The 14,319-nt window shown below is 50.8% G+C and overlaps 4 non-coding genes across 4 annotated transcripts; all 4 read left to right on the forward strand.

Annotated features, from left to right (window-relative positions):
- Nucleotides 1-7,502: 7,502 nt before the first annotated feature.
- On the forward strand, nucleotides 7,503-7,693 carry LOC141230180 (U2 spliceosomal RNA). Its single transcript, XR_012296736.1, has one exon. It is a non-coding gene; the product is annotated as a U2 spliceosomal RNA (small nuclear RNA).
- A 1,115-nt stretch (nucleotides 7,694-8,808) lies between these two features.
- On the forward strand, nucleotides 8,809-8,999 carry LOC141230669 (U2 spliceosomal RNA). The gene has a single exon (XR_012297122.1). It is a non-coding gene; the product is annotated as a U2 spliceosomal RNA (small nuclear RNA).
- Nucleotides 9,000-10,114: 1,115 nt separating this feature from the next.
- Nucleotides 10,115-10,305, forward strand: LOC141230237 (U2 spliceosomal RNA). Its single transcript, XR_012296790.1, has one exon. It is a non-coding gene; the product is annotated as a U2 spliceosomal RNA (small nuclear RNA).
- A 1,115-nt stretch (nucleotides 10,306-11,420) lies between these two features.
- On the forward strand, nucleotides 11,421-11,611 carry LOC141230670 (U2 spliceosomal RNA). Its single transcript, XR_012297123.1, has one exon. It is a non-coding gene; the product is annotated as a U2 spliceosomal RNA (small nuclear RNA).
- Nucleotides 11,612-14,319: the final 2,708 nt, after the last annotated feature.

Here is a 14,319-nt window from a genome sequence, read left to right on the forward strand (position 1 = left end):
TCTTCTCCTCATTGGATTTTTCATGTTCAAAGTTGCAGAAGCCAGATTACAAGCTCATTTTGGTTCAACTTCAGCAACTGTGCATTGCATTGCCATGTAATGTGATGCAATGCTATCTTTCTAGCTCTCCCTTTTTACTTCCTTTTGGATAAACAGACATATTAGGCAAGCATTTTGGAGCTTTCACCTAAATAACTACAGGTGGTGAGATAAGCTGCACAATATAATTGACCTTTCAGTATATTGTTGCACACACACCATCTATTTAGCAAATGCCCTTGTTATCAACAGCAGCCTTTTAAACTCACCTGAGCTAACAGGTATGTGCGCTGGTTACTCTGCTGCGCTTAAAATTTCTTTTTTGGTTTGCTACAATGCCTTTTCTGAAACGTTGTCTCCTTCTGCTGGAACACTGACTTCTTTCATTTAATGCCTGCAGACTGTAACGGGTCCGGGAGGCGGACTGTAACGGGTCCGGGAGGCGGAACCTCTGAGCTACTATACAAGGGGGCGGCCCTTGTAAGGGAGCGGGTGGCAGTCTCTGGGTGAACGGACAGGGAGTTACGGCAAGTGATCAGGGCAGTCTCTGGGTAAGGGGTAGGTACGACCTGTGATGGCAGAGCCTCCGGGTAGGCTAGCAGGCAGGTGGTAGATGTGTGCTCCCAGGTGAGCAAGCGAGAGTCTCTGGAATAGCAGGTGGTCACGGCACGTGACGGCGGAACCTCCGGGCTGGCAGGCAGGTAGGTAACGGAGAAGCGCTCCCAGGTGAGCGGGCAAGAGTCTCTGGAATAGCTGATGGTCACCGCACGTGACAACGGGACCTCCGGGCTGGCAAGCAGGCAGGTAACGGAGATGCGCTCCCAGGTGAGCGGGAAAGAGTCTGGAGTAGCTGGTGGTCACAGCACGTGACAACGGAGCCTCCGGGCTGGCAAGCAGGCAGATAACGGAGAAGCGCTCCCAGGTGAGCGGGCAAGCTGGTCCATAGACAGACTGACCGGAGTAGCAAGGCAGACCGTCGGACCTCAGGCAAGCAGGCAGGTAGCTGATATGCGCTCCCAGGTGAGCGGGCAGGCTGGTCCTTTAGACAGACTGACAGGAGTAGTAAGGCAGACCGTCGGACCTCAGACTGGCAGACAGGTAACAAGTATTCAGGCAGGAATCAGGCAGGTAACTGGCAGGTACTGGCAGGTAACTAGCAGGAAACTGGCAGGAAACTGGCAGGTAACTGGCAACGGGACCTGAGGGCTGAAGCACAGGTGAGACACAGGTGCAAACAACATTGCTCGGGCACCTCCATTTTGGAGGAGGTGCCTTATATATGATGAAGTCCTCCGGCCATTGGCCGGGGACTCTTTAGGGCGGCGCGCGCGGCCCCTTTAAGAGGAGGGGAGCGTGCGCGCGCGCGCCCTAAGCACAGGGGCCGGGAAGGGGCGCGTGCTGAGAGCAGAGCAGGAGGAGGACGCCGGGACGGAGCGCGCGCTGACAGCAGAGCGGGGGGAGGAAGCCGGGCACGGAGCAGAGCGGTGAGAGGAGCAGCGTCCCTGCCTAGCAGAGGGCAGGGACGCCGGCACTACAGTACCCCCCCCTTTAGGCCCCCCCTTTTTTAGGCCAGACAGAAATTTAGCTAGGATGAGAGGGGCATGGATGTTCTCCCGGGGCTCCCACGTTCTCTCCTCAGGACCAAACCCCTTCCAATCTACCAGGAAAAAGGTCTTTCCTCTTACCCTTTTGGTGGCAAGAATGTTCTCTACCTCAAACTCGTCCTCAGCAGAAACCGGAGCAGGAGGCGTACCTGTAGACTTGGAAAAAGAGTTAAGTACCACAGGTTTGAGGAGAGACACATGGAAGGAGTTAGGGATCCGTAAGTTGGCCGGGAGTTTCAATTTATAGGCCACCGGGTTGATCTGACTGATGACCTCCAGTGGGCCAATGAACCGAGGCCCTAACTTATAGGAAGGGATCTTGAGCCGGACATATTTGGACGAGAGCCAGACTTTATCCCCAGGGCGGAATTGAGGAGGGTCCAGACGTTTTTTGTCAGCGTGTCTTTTCATACGCTCGGATGACAGAAGGAGTGCGGACCGGGTACTCTCCCATATGGAGGAAAATTTGTTAACAAGAGATTCCGCAGCCGGATTGTCCGCCGAGGTGGAGACGGGAAACGGGATCCGAGGATGCTGACCGTAGACTACAAAAAACGGGGATTTGGAGGAAGACTCGCTCTCGTGATTGTTGTACGAGAATTCGGCCCATGGCAGGAGATCCACCCAGTCAGAATGGTGGGCATTAACGAAGTGCCGAAGGTAACTGGTCAGGTTCTGATTGATCCGCTCCACTTGACCATTAGACTGTGGGTGATAAGCGGAGGAGAAGTCCAGGGTGACGTCCAGCAATTTACAAGTGGCTCTCCAGAAACGGGAAGTGAACTGTACCCCACGATCCGACACGATGTGACGGGGCAGGCCATGAAGACGGAAGATGTGGCGGATAAAGTCTTTAGCCAGCTCGGGTGCAGACGGAAGACCTGGCAGTGGAATGAAGTGAGCCATCTTGGAGAAGCGGTCAGCGACCACCCAAATGACCGTACAACCGGCAGAGACGGGCAGATCAGTAATGAAGTCCATCGCTATATGCTGCCAGGGGGCAGCAGGTACTGGCAGAGGTAGGAGGCGGCCGGCCGGCAGGTGTCTCGGAACTTTGTTGCGGGCGCAGGACACACAGGCAGAAACAAAGTCTATTACATCCTTGTGCAGGTTAGGCCACCAGTAGTGCCGGGTAATAAGCTGGAGGGTCTTTTTCTGACCGGCGTGGCAAGCTAGTTTAGACGAATGACCCCAGTGTAGAATCTTCTCCCGATCAGGTACTGGTACGAACGTCTTACCAGGAGGAAGACGATTTAGACTCACGGGAGCCACCTGCATTACTCTGGCGGGATCGATGATATGTTTCGGATCCTCCTCGAGATCAGACACCAGAAAGGATCGAGACAAGGCATCCGCCTTGACGTTTTTGTCAGCCGGGCGAAAATGAAGGACAAAATCAAAACGAGCAAAAAACAAGGACCACCGGGCTTGGCGCGGGTTAAGTCTCTGGGCATGCTGGAGGTAAGCCAAGTTCTTGTGGTCAGTGTAAATTATTACCGGGTGAAGAGCCCCCTCGAGCAGGTAACGCCACTCCTCCAATGCCAGTTTGATGGCCAATAACTCTCGGTCTCCTATGGAATAGTTGCGCTCAGAGGAGGAGAAGAGTTTAGAGAAGAAGCCACAAGTTACCATCCTCCCGGAAGATGATTTTTGAGTAAGTACCGCTCCGGCTCCAGAGGAGGAGGCGTCAACTTCCAGGAAGAACTGCTTGTTGCCATCTGGGCGATGCAGCACCGGGGCGGAAGAGAAGGCCTGTTTAAGGGAAAGAAAGGCCTCCTCTGCTTCGGGTGGCCACTCTTTGGGATTAGTACCTTTACGGGTGAGCGCAGAAATTGGGGCCGTCCGGGAAGAGAAGTGTGGTATGAAGAGGCGGTAGTAGTTGGCGAAGCCCAGGAAACGCTGAATGGCCTTCAACCCCTCCGGTCGGGGCCATTTCTCGATGGCAGACAGTTTCTCAGGATCCATTTGAAGGCCGGTCTGAGAGATAATGTAGCCCAGAAACGGAAGCGAGGTCTGCTCAAAGAGGCACTTCTCAAATTTAGCGTAGAGATGGTTCTGCCTTAGCCTGAGCAGGACCTGACGAACGTCCCTCCGGTGAGTCTGGAGATCCGGAGAGAAGACCAAGATGTCGTCCAGGTACACCACTACGCAGGAGTAGAGAAGGTCCCGGAAGATGTCATTGACCAACTCTTGAAAGACGGCAGGAGCGTTACAGAGACCAAAGGGCATTACCAGGTATTCATAGTGGCCGTCCCGGGTGTTGAATGCCGTCTTCCATTCATCCCCCTGACGAATACGAACCAGGTTGTACGCCCCACGAAGGTCCAGTTTGGTGAAGATCCTAGCCCCCCTCAGACGATCAAATAATTCTGGAATGAGCGGAAGGGGGTACTTATTCTTCACCGTGATCAGGTTTAGGCCTCTATAGTCTATACAGGGACGGAGAGAGCCGTCCTTCTTTTTGACGAAAAAGAAGCCTGCTTCCGCCGGGGAGGTAGATTTCCGGATGAATCCTCTGGCCAGATTCTCCTCAATATATTCGGACATTGACCGGGTCTCAGCAGCGGATAAAGGATAGATACGCCCACGGGGAGGAGTAGTACCGGGTAGCAGATCGATGGGACAGTCGTATGGTCTATGTGGTGGTAATGTCTCTGCCTCCTTTTTATTAAAGACATCTGCATAAGACCAATAAGGAATCGGAAGTCCAGGTAGATTAGCTGGGGTAGGAGAGGGACGGACGGGATGGACGGGAACCAGGCAGGTTTTATGACAGTCTTGTCCCCAGCGAAGGACCTCTCCGGTTTGCCAGTCTAGCACGGGTGCATGTCTCTGGAGCCAGGGCAGACCTAGCAAGAGGGCGTGAGAGAGTCCAGGCAGAACATGAAAGGAGATACTTTCAGAATGCAGCATTCCCACCTGCAGGGTAATGGATTCGGTGATGAGTTGAATGGGGCGAGGTAAGAGGCCCCCATCCACGGCAGCGACAGACAAGGGTACAGCCAGAGGTTTGGTGGGGATGCGGTATTTCTCAACCAGGGACTGTGAAATAAGGTTCCCGGCTGCTCCAGAGTCAAGTTGGGCTAGTTCGAAATAACGGTTCTCCCCGTAGATGATCGAAACTGACAACAGCAGGGATGGAGAGGATTTATTCTTGTCTAGGTGGACCTCTCTGAGCGAACCTAGACACAGGCGTTTCCCGACCTCTCCGGGCAGGCACGGATCCGGTGCTCCTTACTGCCACAGTAGAAGCAGCTCCCCTCGGCACGGCGTGAGTCCTGACGGGTTTTGACCATCTTGGTCTGGTCGACCTGCATAGGCTCAGGAGAGTGTACCTGGGGAGAGATGGAGGGAATGACGGGTTTCTGGAAAGTAGGAGCTAAACGTGGAATCCTTCTCTCACGGGTGACCTCTTTGGCACGCTCCTGAAACCGTAGGTCAATTCGGGTGGCAAGAGTTATTAAGTCATCGAGAGTGGTAGGAATGTCCCGACCGGCAAGTTCATCTTTAATACGGCCGGACAGACCCTCCCAGAAGACGGAAACCAGAGCGTCGTTATCCCAGGCCAGCTCCGAGGCAAGGGTACGGAACCGTATGGCATATTGGCCCACGGTGAGACTCCCCTGACGGAGGCGTAGCAACGATGATGCAGATGAGGTCTTCCGTCTGGGTTCGTCGAAGACTTTCCGGAAAGCCGTGAGAAAAGCAGGCAAGTTGGACACCAGGGGGTCTCCTCTCTCCCATAGAGGATTCAGCCAGGCCAGGGCCTCCCCGGTGAGATGGGACATGATGAAGGCAATTTTGGCCCGGTCGGAGTTAAACTGGTAAGACAAAAGTTCAAAATGCAGGGTGCACTGATTCAAGAAGCCCCGAGCCTGGACGGGGTCGCCTCCGAAGCGAGGAGGTGCAGAAAGCCGGGGTCCGGGGTAGGATACCATAGTATTAGTGAGCAGCGGAGCCGCCGGATTGCAAGATATGGCACTGGCGGAGGTTGTTGGTGGATCAGACAGAGTGTTCAGGCGAGTATTAACATTCCGCAGGTGACCCAGGATGGCCTCCTGTTGGGACCTCTGACGGGACAGTTCAAGACCGAGGTCCGAGAGCGAGGGAGCTTGGGTGCCACCGGGTTCCATGGCCCGAGCAAACTGTAACGGGTCCGGGAGGCGGACTGTAACGGGTCCGGGAGGCGGAACCTCTGAGCTACTATACAAGGGGGCGGCCCTTGTAAGGGAGCGGGTGGCAGTCTCTGGGTGAACGGACAGGGAGTTACGGCAAGTGATCAGGGCAGTCTCTGGGTAAGGGGTAGGTACGACCTGTGATGGCAGAGCCTCCGGGTAGGCTAGCAGGCAGGTGGTAGATGTGTGCTCCCAGGTGAGCAAGCGAGAGTCTCTGGAATAGCAGGTGGTCACGGCACGTGACGGCGGAACCTCCGGGCTGGCAGGCAGGTAGGTAACGGAGAAGCGCTCCCAGGTGAGCGGGCAAGAGTCTCTGGAATAGCTGATGGTCACCGCACGTGACAACGGGACCTCCGGGCTGGCAAGCAGGCAGGTAACGGAGATGCGCTCCCAGGTGAGCGGGCAAGAGTCTGGAGTAGCTGGTGGTCACAGTACGTGACAACGGAGCCTCCGGGCTGGCAAGCAGGCAGATAACGGAGAAGCGCTCCCAGGTGAGCGGGCAAGCTGGTCCATAGACAGACTGACCGGAGTAGTAAGGCAGACCGTCGGACCTCAGGCAAGCAGGCAGGTAGCTGATATGCGCTCCCAGGTGAGCGGGCAGGCTGGTCCTTTAGACAGACTGACAGGAGTAGTAAGGCAGACCGTCGGACCTCAGACTGGCAGACAGGTAACAAGTATTCAGGCAGGAATCAGGCAGGTAACTGGCAGGTACTGGCAGGTAACTAGCAGGAAACTGGCAGGAAACTGGCAGGTAACTGGCAACGGGACCTGAGGGCTGAAGCACAGGTGAGACACAGGTGCAAACAACATTGCTCGGGCACCTCCATTTTGGAGGAGGTGCCTTATATATGATGAAGTCCTCCGGCCATTGGCCGGGGACTCTTTAGGGCGGCGCGCGCGGCCCCTTTAAGAGGAGGGGAGCGCGCGCGCGCGCGCCCTAAGCACAGGGGCCGGGAAGGGGCGCGCGCTGAGAGCAGAGCAGGAGGAGGACGCCGGGACGGAGCGCGCGCTGACAGCAGAGCGGGGGGAGGAAGCCGGGCACGGAGCAGAGCGGTGAGAGGAGCAGCGTCCCTGCCTAGCAGAGGGCAGGGACGCCGGCACTACACAGACTATAAAAGAGAACCCAACCCAAAAAGTTTGGTTGATTAGTCTGTGTCATTCTGTTAAACTGTTGCTTATGGCGGTCTCTGTGAGCTTCTCAGCGACATTCAGCCAGCCAGGTATCCTGCCTGCAGTAGATGGAATGTGGCAATGGAACGCTGGCTGCGCGTGTCATAATAGGCTCTGAGCCTTTATATACCTGTGCACAGCAGCAGCCACCTTCAGTCTGCTGCTGGACAGCCAGCAGCAGCAGCAGCAGGAGAGGTATGTAATCAGGAGCCCTCCTGCTAAGGGTAGACAGCTGCTCGTTCCACCCCACCCCCCGCCTTAATTGGTTCTCCTCCCTTCCAACGGTGTTGAGGCGGGTGGGAACAGCAGGGGGTGAAGGTGCTGTGTTTAAAGAGGTGGAGTTATGCAGATCTAAAACGCGTGGATTGCAGCAGCAGCAAGCCGAAAAGTGCAGGCATGTAAGGGATCTAGAGGTTGACAACATGTCTTCTTAACGGGAGTCCAGGAGCTCATCTCCACAAATGGACTTTTTAGGATCCTTGGGTGGCTCCGTAGTTTGAAACCAATTCTGGTTATCGCTTCTCGGCCTTTTGGCTAAGATCAAGTGTAGTATCTGTTCTTATCAGTTTAATATCTGATACGTCCCCTATCTGGGGACCATATATTAAATGGATTTTTAGAACAGGGAGATGGAAAAAGAGCTTGCTCTGTCCACTCCACGCATGGACCTGGTATTGCAGTATCTCCAGGACCGGTGCACCCCTTCTTTAATGCAGTTTCTAAAATCAGAAAGAATTGAATTCAATGTTTTTTGTTCATTTTGCTTGTTTGTCGGATTTTGGGATGGACTCTTTGGCTCTGCTTTTCTTCTCCTCATTGGATTTTTCATGTTCAAAGTTGCAGAAGCCAGATTACAAGCTCATTTTGGTTCAACTTCAGCAACTGTGCATTGCATTGCCATGTAATGTGATGCAATGCTATCTTTCTAGCTCTCCCTTTTTACTTCCTTTTGGATAAACAGACATATTAGGCAAGCATTTTGGAGCTTTCACCTAAATAACTACAGGTGGTGAGATAAGCTGCACAATATAATTGACCTTTCAGTATATTGTTGCACACACACCATCTATTTAGCAAATGACCTTGTTATCAACAGCAGCCTTTTAAACTCACCTGAGCTAACAGGTATGTGCGCTGGTTACTCTGCTGCGCTTAAAATTTCTTTTTTGGTTTGCTACAATGCCTTTTCTGAAACGTTGTCTCCTTCTGCTGGAACACTGACTTCTTTCATTTAATGCCTGCAGACTATAAAAGAGAACCCAACCCAAAAAGTTTGGTTGATTAGTCTGTGGCATTCTGTTAAACTGTTGCTTATGGCGGTCTCTGTGAGCTTCTCAGCGACATTCAGCCAGCCAGGTATCCTGCCTGCAGTAGATGGAATGTGGCAATGGAACGCTGGCTGCGCGTGTCATAATAGGCTCTGAGCCTTTATATACCTGTGCACAGCAGCAGCCACCTTCAGTCTGCTGCTGGACAGCCAGCAGCAGCAGCAGCAGGAGAGGTATGTAATCAGGAGCCCTCCTGCTAAGGGTAGACAGCTGCTCGTTCCACCCCACCCCCCGCCTTAATTGGTTCTCCTCCCTTCCAACGGTGTTGAGGCGGGTGGGAACAGCAGGGGGTGAAGGTGCTGTGTTTAAAGAGGTGGAGTTATGCAGATCTAAAACGCGTGGATTGCAGCAGCAGCAAGCCGAAAAGTGCAGGCATGTAAGGGATCTAGAGGTTGACAACATGTCTTCTTAACGGGAGTCCAGGAGCTCATCTCCACAAATGGACTTTTTAGGATCCTTGGGTGGCTCCGTAGTTTGAAACCAATTCTGGTTATCGCTTCTCGGCCTTTTGGCTAAGATCAAGTGTAGTATCTGTTCTTATCAGTTTAATATCTGATACGTCCCCTATCTGGGGACCATATATTAAATGGATTTTTAGAACAGGGAGATGGAAAAAGAGCTTGCTCTGTCCACTCCACGCATTGACCTGGTATTGCAGTATCTCCAGGACCGGTGCACCCCTTCTTTAATGCAGTTTCTAAAATCAGAAAGAATTGAATTCAATGTTTTTTGTTCATTTTGCTTGTTTGTCGGATTTTGGGATGGACTCTTTGGCTCTGCTTTTCTTCTCCTCATTGGATTTTTCATGTTCAAAGTTGCAGAAGCCAGATTACAAGCTCATTTTGGTTCAACTTCAGCAACTGTGCATTGCATTGCCATGTAATGTGATGCAATGCTATCTTTCTAGCTCTCCCTTTTTACTTCCTTTTGGATAAACAGACATATTAGGCAAGCATTTTGGAGCTTTCACCTAAATAACTACAGGTGGTGAGATAAGCTGCACAATATAATTGACCTTTCAGTATATTGTTGCACACACACCATCTATTTAGCAAATGCCCTTGTTATCAACAGCAGCCTTTTAAACTCACCTGAGCTAACAGGTATGTGCGCTGGTTACTCTGCTGCGCTTAAAATTTCTTTTTTGGTTTGCTACAATGCCTTTTCTGAAACGTTGTCTCCTTCTGCTGGAACACTGACTTCTTTCATTTAATGCCTGCAGACTATAAAAGAGAACCCAACCCAAAAAGTTTGGTTGATTAGTCTGTGGCATTCTGTTAAACTGTTGCTTATGGCGGTCTCTGTGAGCTTCTCAGCGACATTCAGCCAGCCAGGTATCCTGCCTGCAGTAGATGGAATGTGGCAATGGAACGCTGGCTGCGCGTGTCATAATAGGCTCTGAGCCTTTATATACCTGTGCACAGCAGCAGCCACCTTCAGTCTGCTGCTGGACAGCCAGCAGCAGCAGCAGCAGGAGAGGTATGTAATCAGGAGCCCTCCTGCTAAGGGTAGACAGCTGCTCGTTCCACCCCACCCCCCGCCTTAATTGGTTCTCCTCCCTTCCAACGGTGTTGAGGCGGGTGGGAACAGCAGGGGGTGAAGGTGCTGTGTTTAAAGAGGTGGAGTTATGCAGATCTAAAACGCGTGGATTGCAGCAGCAGCAAGCCGAAAAGTGCAGGCATGTAAGGGATCTAGAGGTTGACAACATGTCTTCTTAACGGGAGTCCAGGAGCTCATCTCCACAAATGGACTTTTTAGGATCCTTGGGTGGCTCCGTAGTTTGAAACCAATTCTGGTTATCGCTTCTCGACCTTTTGGCTAAGATCAAGTGTAGTATCTGTTCTTATCAGTTTAATATCTGATACGTCCCCTATCTGGGGACCATATATTAAATGGATTTTTAGAACAGGGAGATGGAAAAAGAGCTTGCTCTGTCCACTCCACGCATTGACCTGGTATTGCAGTATCTCCAGGACCGGTGCACCCCTTCTTTAATGCAGTTTCTAAAATCAGAAAGAATTGAATTCAATGTTTTTTGTTCATTTTGCTTGTTTGTCGGATTTGGGGATGGACTCTTTGGCTTTGCTTTTCTTCTCCTCATTGGATTTTTCATGTTCAAAGTTGCAGAAGCCAGATTACAAGCTCATTTTGGTTCAACTTCAGCAACTGTGCATTGCATTGCCATGTAATGTGATGCAATGCTATCTTTCTAGCTCTCCCTTTTTACTTCCTTTTGGATAAACAGACATATTAGGCAAGCATTTTGGAGCTTTCACCTAAATAACTACAGGTGGTGAGATAAGCTGCACAATATAATTGACCTTTCAGTATATTGTTGCACACACACCATCTATTTAGCAAATGTCCTTGTTATCAACAGCAGCCTTTTAAACTCACCTGAGCTAACAGGTATGTGCGCTGGTTACTCTGCTGCGCTTAAAATTTCTTTTTTGGTTTGCTACAATGCCTTTTCTGAAACGTTGTCTCCTTCTGCTGGAACACTGACTTCTTTCATTTAATGCCTGCAGACTATAAAAGAGAACCCAACCCAAAAAGTTTGGTTGATTAGTCTGTGGCATTCTGTTAAACTGTTGCTTATGGCGGTCTCTGTGAGCTTCTCAGCGACATTCAGCCAGCCAGGTATCCTGCCTGCAGTAGATGGAATGTGGCAATGGAACGCTGGCTGCGCGTGTCATAATAGGCTCTGAGCCTTTATATACCTGTGCACAGCAGCAGCCACCTTCAGTCTGCTGCTGGACAGCCAGCAGCAGCAGCAGCAGGAGAGGTATGTAATCAGGAGCCCTCCTGCTAAGGGTAGACAGCTGCTCGTTCCACCCCACCCCCCGCCTTAATTGGTTCTCCTCCCTTCCAACGGTGTTGAGGCGGGTGGGAACAGCAGGGGGTGAAGGTGCTGTGTTTAAAGAGGTGGAGTTATGCAGATCTAAAACGCGTGGATTGCAGCAGCAGCAAGCCGAAAAGTGCAGGCATGTAAGGGATCTAGAGGTTGACAACATGTCTTCTTAACGGGAGTCCAGGAGCTCATCTCCACAAATGGACTTTTCAGGATCCTTGGGTGGCTCCGTAGTTTGAAACCAATTCTGGTTATCGCTTCTCGGCCTTTTGGCTAAGATCAAGTGTAGTATCTGTTCTTATCAGTTTAATATCTGATACGTCCCCTATCTGGGGACCATATATTAAATGGATTTTTAGAACAGGGAGATGGAAAAAGAGCTTGCTCTGTCCACTCCACGCATTGACCTGGTATTGCAGTATCTCCAGGACCGGTGCACCCCTTCTTTAATGCAGTTTCTAAAATCAGAAAGAATTGAATTCAATGTTTTTTGTTCATTTTGCTTGTTTGTCGGATTTGGGGATGGACTCTTTGGCTTTGCTTTTCTTCTCCTCATTGGATTTTTCATGTTCAAAGTTGCAGAAGCCAGATTACAAGCTCATTTTGGTTCAACTTCAGCAACTGTGCATTGCATTGCAATGTAATGTGATGCAATGCTATCTTTCTAGCTCTCCCTTTTTACTTCCTTTTGGATAAACAGACATATTAGGCAAGCATTTTGGAGCTTTCACCTAAATAACTACAGGTGTTGAGATAAGCTGCACAATATAATTGACCTTTCAGTATATTGTTGCACACACACCATCTATTTAGCAAATGCCCTTGTTATCAACAGCAGCCTTTTAAACTCACCTGAGCTAACAGGTATGTGCGCTGGTTACTCTGCTGCGCTTAAAATTTCTTTTTTGGTTTGCTACAATGCCTTTTCTGAAACGTTGTCTCCTTCTGCTGGAACACTGACTTCTTTCATTTAATGCCTGCAGACTATAAAAGAGAACCCAACCCAAAAAGTTTGGTTGATTAGTCTGTGGCATTCTGTTAAACTGTTGCTTATGGCGGTCTCTGTGAGCTTCTCAGCGACATTCAGCCAGCCAGGTATCCTGCCTGCAGTAGATGGAATGTGGCAATGGAACGCTGGCTGCGCGTGTCATAATAGGCTCTGAGCCTTTATATACCTGTGCACAGCAGCAGCCACCTTCAGTCTGCTGCTGGACAGCCAGCAGCAGCAGCAGCAGGAGAGGTATGTAATCAGGAGCCCTCCTGCTAAGGGTAGACAGCTGCTCGTTCCACCCCACCCCCCGCCTTAATTGGTTCTCCTCCCTTCCAACGGTGTTGAGGCGGGTGGGAACAGCAGGGGGTGAAGGTGCTGTGTTTAAAGAGGTGGAGTTATGCAGATCTAAAACGCGTGGATTGCAGCAGCAGCAAGCCGAAAAGTGCAGGCATGTAAGGGATCTAGAGGTTGACAACATGTCTTCTTAACGGGAGTCCAGGAGCTCATCTCCACAAATGGACTTTTCAGGATCCTTGGGTGGCTCCGTAGTTTGAAACCAATTCTGGTTATCGCTTCTCGGCCTTTTGGCTAAGACCAAGTGTCTTGTCTGGGGTCCTTGAGTGTTTTCCCTTGGCCTTCCGGCATCGCCATCTTGATGGCTTAAGCCGGTTGCTGCTTTAGGGGGAGAACGAGGAGGAACGAGAGAGTGATCATAATGGGCGTGAAGATACGCTATGCTGGGACCGATGACAATCGGGTTCGCAATGCATTCCGCATTGAAGTTGATGCTGCTGTCAGAGAGCGTTTCAATCTGTCGTATATGGTGCACGAGGTGATCTTCAAAATCCTGGAAGTGACAAGAGAAAACATCGTCTGCCTGCAGGAATCCCGGAAAGAAGGACGGTATGTCTTGGTGCTACAATCTATGGCGGCTTGCCGGAACCTGTATAAGAAGTTGAGGGAGCAGGAGAAGAATCCAACCTTGCATGGTTTGACTTTTACAGTCTTGTACTCCAAAGGTGATGTTCCCCTAGTCATATTTATGTATAATCCCTTTGTGCACGAACATGACATTGCGACTTTTCTTAAGAGGCATTGTGACTTTGTGAGCAACAGTCACAAAATCATGAACGAGGAGAACTTATGGACTGGCAAATACAGATATTTTGTCAGATTTGGGGAAAGTTCTTCGGAGCCTGGAGGTGTTCATTACCCTCCCCAAAGTTTCTCTATCGGGAGAGATAGGGGTATTCTCTTCTTTCCTGAGGCCCCAGTTTTTTGCAGGAAATGTAAGAAGTACGGACACTTACAAGAGGTTTGTACTGCTGTGCCTGTTTGCTCCAAGTGCAACCAAAGTGGGCATGTTGCTAAGGACTGTACCAATCCAATTGTTTGCAATGCTTGTGGTATGGAGGGGCATGCCTTTAAGGATTGTACTCGTCGTGCGAACGAGGGCAAGGCAAGGGCATACTCTGAGGTGGTCTCGAACTCTCCGAGGCCTAAGAGTGTGGCACCTGAGGCCGCAGTTTCTTCCAGGGTGAAGGTAGTGGAACAGCGTGTGGAGACTGCTCCAGTGAGGGCGTCTGCTGACCTACTGGTGGAGCCCGGGAGAGTGGAAGAGGTTCTGGCAGCTGAGATGGACATTTCTTCCTATCAGGGGGGTTTCATTGACTCCTTTTGTGAAGAACGTGAGGGAGCCTTGGAAATCCCAGGGGACCCGGCTCTCAGTTGGAGCAGTGAAAGTATGGATGAAGAGGGAGCTGGAGGTCAAGGAGACTTCACTGAGACTGGGGTGAGGTCTTCTGAGGAACCGGACCGCGCTAAGAATAAAAGGGCCCGGTTGTCTGAACCATCAAGTAGCCAATGCGTGGCAAGTCCGGTGAGTGAGCTGGATTACCCAGTGGTTTCTCTTTCTCCTGCGTCAACGGCTTACCTGGAGGAGAATTTGGAGTCCACTATCTTTCAGCTAAGTGGGAGTTCGCCGGATGATAAAGGATAAGGAAGGCATGTTTTTTTGCTGAGACTGGTGTTTCTGGTTTTTGAGCCAAAGAATGGTCTCTAAACCAAATTGGGACATTGCGTCCCTTAATGTAAGACTTTTAAAGTCTAGAGTTAGAAGATCTGTGATTCTGGACTTCTTACATAACCATTCTTTTGATAT

The sequence above is a fragment of the Phyllobates terribilis genome, unplaced genomic scaffold, assembly GCF_046119375.1.
Source record: "Phyllobates terribilis strain yellow unplaced genomic scaffold, ASM4611937v1 Scaffold_499__1_contigs__length_1316695, whole genome shotgun sequence".
NCBI lineage: Eukaryota > Metazoa > Chordata > Amphibia > Anura > Dendrobatidae > Phyllobates > Phyllobates terribilis.